Source organism: Pollachius pollachius (assembly GCF_949987615.1).
Source record: "Pollachius pollachius genome assembly, chromosome: 2".
Lineage (NCBI taxonomy): Eukaryota > Metazoa > Chordata > Actinopteri > Gadiformes > Gadidae > Pollachius > Pollachius pollachius.
This window is the reverse complement of record NC_136935.1, coordinates 32,259,501-32,269,631: the sequence shown is the minus strand read 5'-3', so window position 1 is coordinate 32,269,631 and position 10,131 is coordinate 32,259,501. Positions and strand designations below refer to the sequence as shown.

The 10,131-nt window shown below is 41.6% G+C and overlaps 1 long non-coding RNA gene across 1 annotated transcript; it reads right to left on the bottom strand.

Moving 5' to 3' along the window:
- Positions 1 to 40: 40 nt before the first annotated feature.
- On the bottom strand, positions 41 to 9,902 carry LOC307070706. The gene is made up of 5 exons (XR_013811573.1): positions 9,775 to 9,902; positions 8,349 to 8,401; positions 7,821 to 7,941; positions 7,433 to 7,602; positions 41 to 7,303 (listed from the first exon to the last, which is right to left on the bottom strand). It is a non-coding gene; the product is annotated as an uncharacterized lncRNA (long non-coding RNA).
- Between the last annotated feature and the right edge of the window lie 229 nt (positions 9,903 to 10,131).

Below are 10,131 nucleotides of genomic sequence, written 5' to 3'. Positions count from 1 at the left end.
CTCTGTGGTGCCACTGGATTCAACAAAGCACAATTTGTTTAATATAATTTTTATTAAAATATATAACAAAATACACTTTAAGTACATACTTATCAGCCAGTTAAAAAAATATATTTCAACGTTTTTATTTCAATTCTGATAATGAATACCATGTACCTGTCATCCGGGTTGATTGTTTTTGGTTTGTAAATCGTAAATTAATGTATATTCAGCAAACAAAATGGCAGATTATATTTTACACATACTCTCATTAATAAACCCAATTTTAAAATATGGAAATATTCAAGAAATAACTTAATAACTAAATTTCCAATCTTTAAAATAACATTTCGTTACATATGTCAAATGTTTACATTGAATTCCCAAACGTTTACATTGATGATGACAATGAGTGCAAAAGTACATATTTTATAATACATAACGCAAATATATTGAAGAAATATATACAAAAGGTTTAGCAACAAATATAGGGCAACAAATATGTAACACATGACACGTGAAAATTGGCTAAATGTGTTTACAGATAGTCGTACTCTGACTCCTATATGAGCTTAGAAAACCAGAAAGTCGAGCCTTCTTCATTTGCATCTGGAACCTCGAGGTCCATGTTGGGTGGATTGAAGTCGAGTCTCCCCAATGTGTTTGGTCTGCGGTTTTGCATAAGTTCATTTTGCCCTTGTGTGGGGAAAACGGTGACAAAATAACCCTCGTCAGATGGTTTTCTATGTCCTGTGGGCAGCTTGGCGCTGGGCTGCCTGGTCCTCCTCTGTCCCTCGGCAGACCTGCTGTAAGCCTGATGTCTGGGGTCCCGCGGGTCCATATTGAACCCTGCTGGGGAAACTCCATAGCCCTGGCTTAACCCACCCCCTGACTGTTGCCTGGGAGCTGCTACATTGACACTCGGACCCCTGAACCCCCCTGAAACCCTGCCCATAGCGGGATCTCGTTTGGGTAGCCTGGACCTGGGGACATGATCAATTCCAGTGAAGTCATCGATGTTGAGATCAGAACCAAAAACATACGTATTGGGATCATAACCATGGCCGTATGGTTGATTGTTGTGGCTGTGACGATCACCCCTTGGGTGTATCTCGGGAGACATTCTATATTGCAAGTTTACATTGCCATCTAAACCCGGGGTTTTAATGCCTGTAAAATCTGACCTCCGACCTTTATAAGAGGGCTTGTTATACTGCAGTGCAGGAGCATCAATGTCAAGAACTGGAGCTCTCATGTTGAACTGAGGGCTTTGGATACTGGGCCTCATTCTGTTGAGGTCTACATTTGGAGCACTTAGCATTGGCAGGTTTGGTTGTCGACGAGCTGCATCAAAGTCCATATTAGATCCAGCCTGAAAGTTTGGGCTCCCAAACTGAGGCTGTTTAAATCTTTTATCAGGGAAATCAAGGTCACGTTGAGGAGCCTGGATATTTCCTGAGGGTCTCTTTACATCAATATTTCCCCCTTGGATCCCTGCTTTTGGTATTTTGACGTTCTTTGGAGAGCCAATGCCTATTTGAGGGGCATTTAGGTTAAATTTAGGTGGGTTCATTTCCCCTTTTGGTAGTGAACCAGAAAGACCCAGGTTTGCCACTTGAGGGGTTTTCAACCGACCAGATGGAGCATTGATTTCAACTTTTGGGCCTTTCAGACCGGGGCCTTTCAATTTAGAAACAGAGAGGTCCATGTCTGGTGTGGTTGCTCTTGGTCGAGAGAAACCTATGTCTGGCATTTTGAACTTCCCCTCTGGAGTGTCTACAGACACATTTGGTAGTCTTGGTGAAGACATATCAAAACTTGGGGCATCCAACTTTGGTCCAGAAAGACCCAAATTAGGCTTTTTAAATTTGCCATCAAAATCACCATCTGGTAAATGAATTCCAGCTTTTGGACCTTTAATGTTTGCCATTGGCATGTTGAAATCTACATCTGGACCATCTATGTTGCCATCAATGTCAGGTCCTTTAATGTCGGATAAGCCAATTTTGGGCTTTTTCAAGTGGGGCATCTTTAACTTTGTTTTGGGTGAACTGATCCTCACATCTGGAGATTTCACATTCAATTTAGGAGCTTTAAGATCCATTTTTGGCAAGTCCAATTTCGGGGTCTCAATTCCCCCTTCTGGCAATGTACCTGAGAGACCAAATTTGGGCATTTTCAGTTTCCCTGAAGGAGCATTAATATCAATGTTTGGGGCACTGAGGTCCATGTTGGGCTTTTTGAGATCAAAGTTGGGCATATTAAGGTCCGGGGGATTTATTCCACCACCAAGTTTAGGACCTGAAACATTGAAATCTGGGGAATTTAGGTCAAAGTCAGGACCATCTAGCTTTGGTGCTGAAAGTCCAAAGTCTGGCATTTTCACATTTGGCTTTTTCAATTTAAATGACGGGCTGTCAAAATCCACATCTGGCATTTCAATTCCAGCTTTATGACCTTTGAGGTTGACATTTGGTATACTCATATCTAGATCCGGACCATCGAAGTTGCCACCAACGTGTGGTCCTTTAAGATTTGGGAGGTTAAATTTGGGCATCTTCACCTTAGGCATCCTAAACTTTGTTTTGGGTGAACCAATGTTCATATCTGGAGTGTTCATATCCAATTTAGGAGCTTTAAGATCCATCTTGGGCAAGTGCAAGTTTGGGGCCTCAATTTCCCCTTTTGGCAAGGTGCCAGAAAGACCAAAATTAGGCATTTTCAGTTTCCCTGAAGGAGCATTCATATCAATGTTAGGGCCACTGAGGTCCATGTCGGGGCTTTTGAGATCAAAGTTGGGCATATTGAAGTCTGGGGGATTTATTCCACTACCAAGTTTAGGACCAGAGACATTGAAATCAGGGGACTTAAAGTCAGGACCATCTAACTTAGGTCCTGAAAGTCCAAAGTCTGGCATTTTTACATTTGGCTTTTTAAATTTAAATGATGGGCTGTTAAAATCTGCATCCGGCAATTCCAATCCAGCTTTAGGACCCTTGAGGTTGACATTTGGCATATTCAAATCTAGATTGGGACCACCTATGTTGCCGTCAATGTCAGGTCCTTTAATGTTGGGTGATCCAAATTTGGGCATCTTCAAGTGGGGCATCTTAAACTTTGTTTTGGGGGAACCAATGTTCATATCTGGAGTATTCATATCCAATTTAGGAGCTTTAAGATCCATCTTGGGCAAGTGCAAGTTTGGGGCCTCAATTTCCCCTTTTGGCAAGGTGCCAGAAAGACCAAAATTAGGCATTTTCAGTTTCCCTGAAGGAGCAATCATATCAATGTTAGGGCCACTGAGGTCCATGTTGGGGCTTTTGAGATCAAAATTGGGCATATTGAGGTCTGGGGGATTTATTCCACTGCCAAGTTTAGGACCAGAGACATTGAAATCAGGGGACTTAAAGCCAGGACCATCCAACTTGGGTCCTGAAAGTCCAAAGTCTGGCATTTTCATATTTGGCTTTTTAAATTTAAATGATGGGCTGTCAAAATCTACATCTGGCATTTCCAATCCAGCTTTAGGACCCTTGAGGTTGACATTTGGCATATTCAAATCTAGATCTGGACCACCTATGTTGCCGTCAATGTCAGGTCCTTTAATGTTGGCTGATCCAAATTTGGGCATCTTCAAGTGGGGCATCTTAAACTTTGTTTTGGGTGAACCAATGTTCAAATCTGGAGTGTTCACATCCCATTTAGGAGCTTTTAGATCCAATTTTGGCAAGTCCAAGTTCGGGGCCTCAATTCCCCCTTCGGGCAGGCTGCCAGAGAGATCAAACTTGGGCATTTTGAATTTCCCAGAAGGAGCATTCATATCAATGTTAGGGGCACTGAGATCCATGTTGGGGCTTTTGAGATCGACTCTGGGCATATTGAGGTCTGGTGTATTCACTCCACCGCCAAGTTTAGGACCCGAAACATTGAAATCAGGGGATTTGAAGTTGAAGTCAGGACCATCTAACTTTGGTGCTGAAAGACTGACACCAGGCATTTTCAAATTTGGCTTTTTAAATTGAAATGAATGGCTGTCAAAATCGACATCTGGTATTTCCAATCCGGCCTTGGGACCCTTAAGGTTGACATTTGGCATATTCATATCTAGGTTTGAACCACCTATTTTGCCTTCAATGTCAGGTCCTTTAACTTTAGGTGAGCCAAATCTTGGCATTTTGAACTTGGGCATCTTAAACTTTCCTTTTGGTGAACCAATATTCACATCTGGAGTATTCACATCCCACTTAGGAGTTTTAAGATCCAATTTTGGCAAGTCCAAGTTCGGGGCCTCAATCCCCCCTTTTGGAAGTGTGCCAGAGAGACCAAATTTAGGCATTTTCAGTTTCCCTGAAGGAGCATTAATATCAATGTTAGGGCCACTGAGGTCCATGTTGGGGCTTTTGAAATCAACTTCGGGCAAATTGAGGTCTGGTGTATTTATACCACCGCTAAGTTTAGGACCAGAGACATTGAAATCAGGAGACTTGAAATCAAAGTCAGGACCATCTAACTTGGGTCCTGAAAGTCCAAAGTCTGGCATTTTAATATGTGGCTTTTTCAATTTAAATGATGGGCTGTCAAAATCAGCATCTGGCATTTCCAATCCAGCTTTGGGACCCTTTAGGTTAACATTTGGCATGTTCAAATCTAGATCTGGACCACCTATGTTGCCATCAATGTTGGGTCCTTTAAAGTTTGGCGAGCCAAATTTGGGCATTTCCAAATTGGGCATCTTAAACTTTGCTTTGGGTGAACCAATGTTCACATCTGGAGTATTTACATCCAATTTAGGAGCTTTCAGATCCATTTTTGGCCAGTCTAAATTCGGGGCCTCAATTCCCCCTTTTGGCAGTGTGCCAGAGAGATCAAACTTGGGCATTTTGAATCTCCCTGAAGGAGCATTTATATCAATGTCAGGGGCATTGATGTCCATGTTTGGGCTTTTGTAATCCACTTCGGGCATATTAAAGTCTGGTGGATTTATTCCACCGCCAAGTTTAGGACCAGAGACATTGAAATCAGGGGACTTGAAGTCAGGACCATCTAACTTGGGTCCTGAAAGTCCAAAGTCTGGCATTTTCATATTTGGCTTTTTAAATTTAAATGATGGGCTGTCAAAATCCGTATCTGGCATTTCCAATCCAGCTTTAGGACCCTTGAGGTTGACATTTGGCATATTCAAATCTAGATCTGGATCGCCTATGTTGCCGTCAATGTCAGGTCCTTTAATGTTGGGTAATCCAAATGTTGGCATCTTCAAGTGGGGCATCTTAAACTTTGTTTTAGGTGAACCAATGTTCAAATCTGGAGTATTCACATCCAATTTAGGAGCTTTAAGATCCAATTTTGGCATGTCCAAGTTCGGGGCCTCAATTCCCCCTTTTGGCATTGTGCCAGAGAGATCAAACTTGGGCATTTTGAATTTCCCTGAAGGAGCATTCATATCAATGTTAGGGCCACTGAAGTCCATGTTGGGGCTTTTGAGATCGACTCTGGGCATATTGAGGTCTGGTGTATTTATTCCACCGCCAAGTTTAGGACCTGAAACATTAAAATCAGGGGATTTTAAGTTAAAGTCAGGACTATCTAACTTTGGTGCTGAAAGACCGAAAACAGGCATTTTCAAATTTGGCTTCTTAAAATTAAATGACGGGCTGTCATAATCAGCATCTGGTATTTCTAGCCCTCCTTTGGGACCCTTTATGTTGACATTTGGTATATTCACATCTAGATCTGGACCATCTATGTTGCCATCAATGTCTGGTCTTTTTAGGTTTGGGAGATTTGGCATCTTAAATTTGGGCATATCAAACATTCCTTTGGATGATCCCATGTTAAGATCTACTTTTGGAGCTTTAAGATCCATGTTTGGTAGATCCATAGCAGGAGCCTTTATGTTTGGACCACTGAGACTCAGGTCTGGTGATTTCAATGTTGGTGTATTGATGTTCAGGTCAGGAGTATTCAAGTCAAAATTAGGCATGTTCAGTGAGGGCATTTTGAATTTCCCTTTGGGTAAATCAGCGTTCATGTCTGGAGCATGCAGGTCTAGATTAGGAGCTCTGAGATCAATGGATGGTGTGTCAATGCCAGAAAACTCTAAACCCTGAATCTTTGGAGATTTTACACTTGCATTTATATCCACATCTCTTTTCTTTGGTAATGTACCAAATAATTTGAATTTGGGTTTTTTGACCTTAGCAGAGGGAGCACTTACTTTTGCTGAGGGCATTTTCATCTCCATATCAGTGTTAACATTTAGCTTGGAGAGATTTACATTAGGCAACTCATAGTCAGGAACTTCTACTTTTGATCCAGACAATCCAAAACTGGGCATTTTCAAATCTTGCATTTTGAAATTTCCAGAAGGGGTACCAATATCCATACTGGGTTGCTTGAGTTTAGTTGACTCGAAATCAAGGTCAATGTCTGTTTCCAGATATCCAGCTTTATTCTTTCCTAAGCTGATATCTGGCCCCTGTAGATCTCCACTATAACCGCCTTCTGGTGCTTTGGGGCTAGAGAGACCAAGGTTGGGAATCTTGAACGTTGGTGTGTTCTGGCCTGCGTTGATGTCCACCCCTGGAGTTTTGAGACTGAAGTCATGTGATTTGAGGTCAGCATCAATATTGAGATCTGGTCTTTTGCCTGACAGCCCAAATGAAGGCATCTTGAATTCTCCAGAAGGTGAATCAAGATCTAAATCTGGTTTTTTTAGGTCTACCGTGGACCTTGTCACTGTAGGTAACTCAAAGTTATGTAAACCCATATTAGGGTTGTCTACATTTAGGGCACGGTTCCTAAGTTTCTTGGAAGGTCTGACATGAATAGCACCTGAAGAGATTTCTGGGACATTTATATGTGTCTGGACTGCACCTTCTGGGCCATTTATGGCTCCATTAAGACCCAGGTCTGGAATTTTAAATCTTGGCATTTTTGATGTTTTTTTAGATCCTTCAATTTCTATGTTTGGTGCATTGCCGTCAAAGGTTGGGTCACTGATCTTACCCTCGGTCGGATATATTTCCAAACCAGGAAGACTTCCATTGGAATGTCGCAAGTTTAGTTCCGATTTTGATTTCAAATTGACGTTTCCGTCTGCTGTCGGTGTGTCCATTCTGGGAGTCTTTGTTTTGAGTAATCCAAAGTCAACGCCAAGCCGAGGAATTCCACTGTCAGTTTTATGGCTTAGATTGGATAACTCTGGTCCGCTTCCTTGAGGGTGTAGCACTCCATCACTGGAACCACCCACACCTCCATGGCCATCCCTCATGAACCTCTTGATCTTTGCATTGTAGAGTCGGCTATAGGAGTCCTTCAGCATCTGGAACAGAAAGACCCCTTTTTTGACAATTTGACCATACATATATCTGACATATACATGATTTAGTGACAGTGGTTTACCATGAATCCCCTTTAACAGTGACTTTATCATGGGATTGATTGGACTAACCTCTCCTGGGCCCTTGGAGACTGAATCCAGGTTGCCGAGGCTCTTGCTCATGTTGTTCTTGGTGAGGACTTGCATGTTGTTGTTAAATGGTTCCATCAGTTTCAGTACTTTCAAAACCTCCTCTTTGGACAGTTCATCGAAATTAATCGATGCACCCACAATTTCATCCCCTGCAATTCAAACATTATGTGGTCACAAAAGGTTGCTTGGGGTTTTCAAGGTCTCTTATTGTGCATATATATATGCATGAAGAATACCAGAAATATAAACATATAACATACATATTTCTTAAATAAGGTGATAACATTTGGTTTATAAAAGCCACTGCTCTTCAGACTCGTTTTCATACATTTTTCATGGCCAACAACATCAGCCTGAGTGTTGCTACCTTGGTGGAGCCCTTGATTGGAGGAGGACCCAACGCCGATGCTTGAGACGACCAGTCCCCCACTTGCGGACTCCTCCAGGGTGAGGCCGTCCGACATACTCCTCCCTCGCCGATGAGTTGGCTTGGAAACAGAAGAACATGTCGTTTAAAACCACCATCCATTTAAAGCTGAACAGGAACTCCATCATTCCGTCAATCAATCATCATTCATAGAGCGCTTTTTACAACAATTCAAAATAAATAACACAAAAAGGAAACTAAAATATGTGAATTCATAGATACATTGATCCATTACTACATTAAAAAGTTAAATAGCGTACATTAAAAACGTTTTATTATTAAAAAAAAAGTTACAAATATTGACAGATTGTTCCTCTGGCAGACTGCTCCAGAGGTGTGCACACCAAACGCTGCCTCCCTGTAGGTCTCAGTGACAGGTGCCCTGAGGAGCGATGAGGAGGCCAGAGGACCTGGGCGAGCATATTCAAGCACATCTTGACACCATGACACCCGGTTAGGCTTTCATACCATGATCTCTGTCTTCTGCTACTGTGGTGGGGATGAATCCATCTGCATTCAACCTGCAGGAGTCAAAGGCCAAACATTCAGTGCGCAGCTAGCACAAGACATATGAGCATTGAAGAGCTGGAGGGACTAGAAGTAAATACATGTCGATTCAATAGAGGTGGACCCATCGATTGAGTAGAGGTTCATTAGATTATTGACAAAAATACTGAACATCAAGTACTGGACACTGTTTTGAGATATCAGTAGCATTCTAAAGGAATTCCAAGTTACTCCCTGGGAACAGGTCTAACCAGGACTGGACCCCACCCTCTCATTCCTGGGGTAGGACCGGTACCGGCGCACCCTGTCTTTAATCAAGAGTCACATGACAGTGTAATGTCAGAATAAATGAATACTGAAGGTTCAGGCTTTGACTCAACAACAGACAGACCAGTGAAACCAACTCCTGAAGCTGTTTACCATTCAAGTCCTTGAACGGTAAATAGCTTCAAGAGGTGGTTTCACTGGTAGCAATAGTGTCGTTAACGTTATTCTAACGGCTATTTTGCAAAGCTAAATTCTGACAGACCCAAACACTCAGACCACAAATGACTGCAAGTAATGCAAGGACATTTAGTAATTTTCTTAGCAACAGAGTGTGATAGTTCAGCAAATGAGTTTGAGTCTGTTTTTTACAGCTTCAGTAACTATTTGTGTGTTTTCCATGATTTCCATTAACAGCTTGAACTGAAGCCGTTTGTTTAATATTGCACTATATATTGTGGTTAACAAACCAAAGTGTTCTTTACAAATCTAATATCTGTAAATATAATATATTCCTTTACTAAGAGTACCAGATTCATGTGACAGTTATAGCTAACACCAGAGCTATAGCTAACAACAGAGTTATAGCTAATACAAGGGTTATAAACCAGAATTATATATGACACCAGAGGTATAGCTAACACCAGTTAGCTATGACCAGTGTTTTTTTACATTTAGAAGCCCCAAGCTGTACAAATATTATAGTATGTATTATAATACTATAAGTTGAATACTAGTTCCTAATATAATATTATGTATCATAATCCTAGCAGAATATTCTAGTGTTTAGGTGCATTATAATATGTATTATAGTACTATTATAATTTATAATTTATAATTCTAATTCTAGTTCAGAGCATAGTATTCAAGATTATATTATGATATTCTATCATTATATTATGCATTATAATAACAGCTCGGAAAATTATAGTATGTATTTCAATGCTAGTCCGCAGTATTTAAAGAGTATCATAGAAAGCAGTTTGACAACTCCAGGCTAGACCGATACTACCAACATGTCGACATCATGCTCAGGCAATAAAGTTTAAAGTCCAGCAGACATACCTGCACTGTAAACGCACGTAGAGACACACAATGTGAGGGAAAGACATCGTACTCTCACCTGAGGCCTGGGGTCTTCCCGTGGTTGGGATGTTGGTAGGATGCTCTGTGTCAGGTGTGCGCCTATGTCTCTGTGCCTCCCATAGTGATCTGGACACTGACAGCGGCTCCACATAGCTCCATTCTCAGAGCTGAAGAAGAAAAACTGGTTTGGCCTCATACATCCCGCCTGTTACCAACCGTGTACACAAACACCTGCCCTCATCGGTGGCCACACCCATAACACACGTGAGCATACTCGCACCATCCAGCTGTTTATGTTAGTAACGCATATACATGCAACCAGACTTCAGTCGCTTCCTCACAAGTATAGAACACACACACCAACTACCACACCCACAAATACACCCCCAGACAC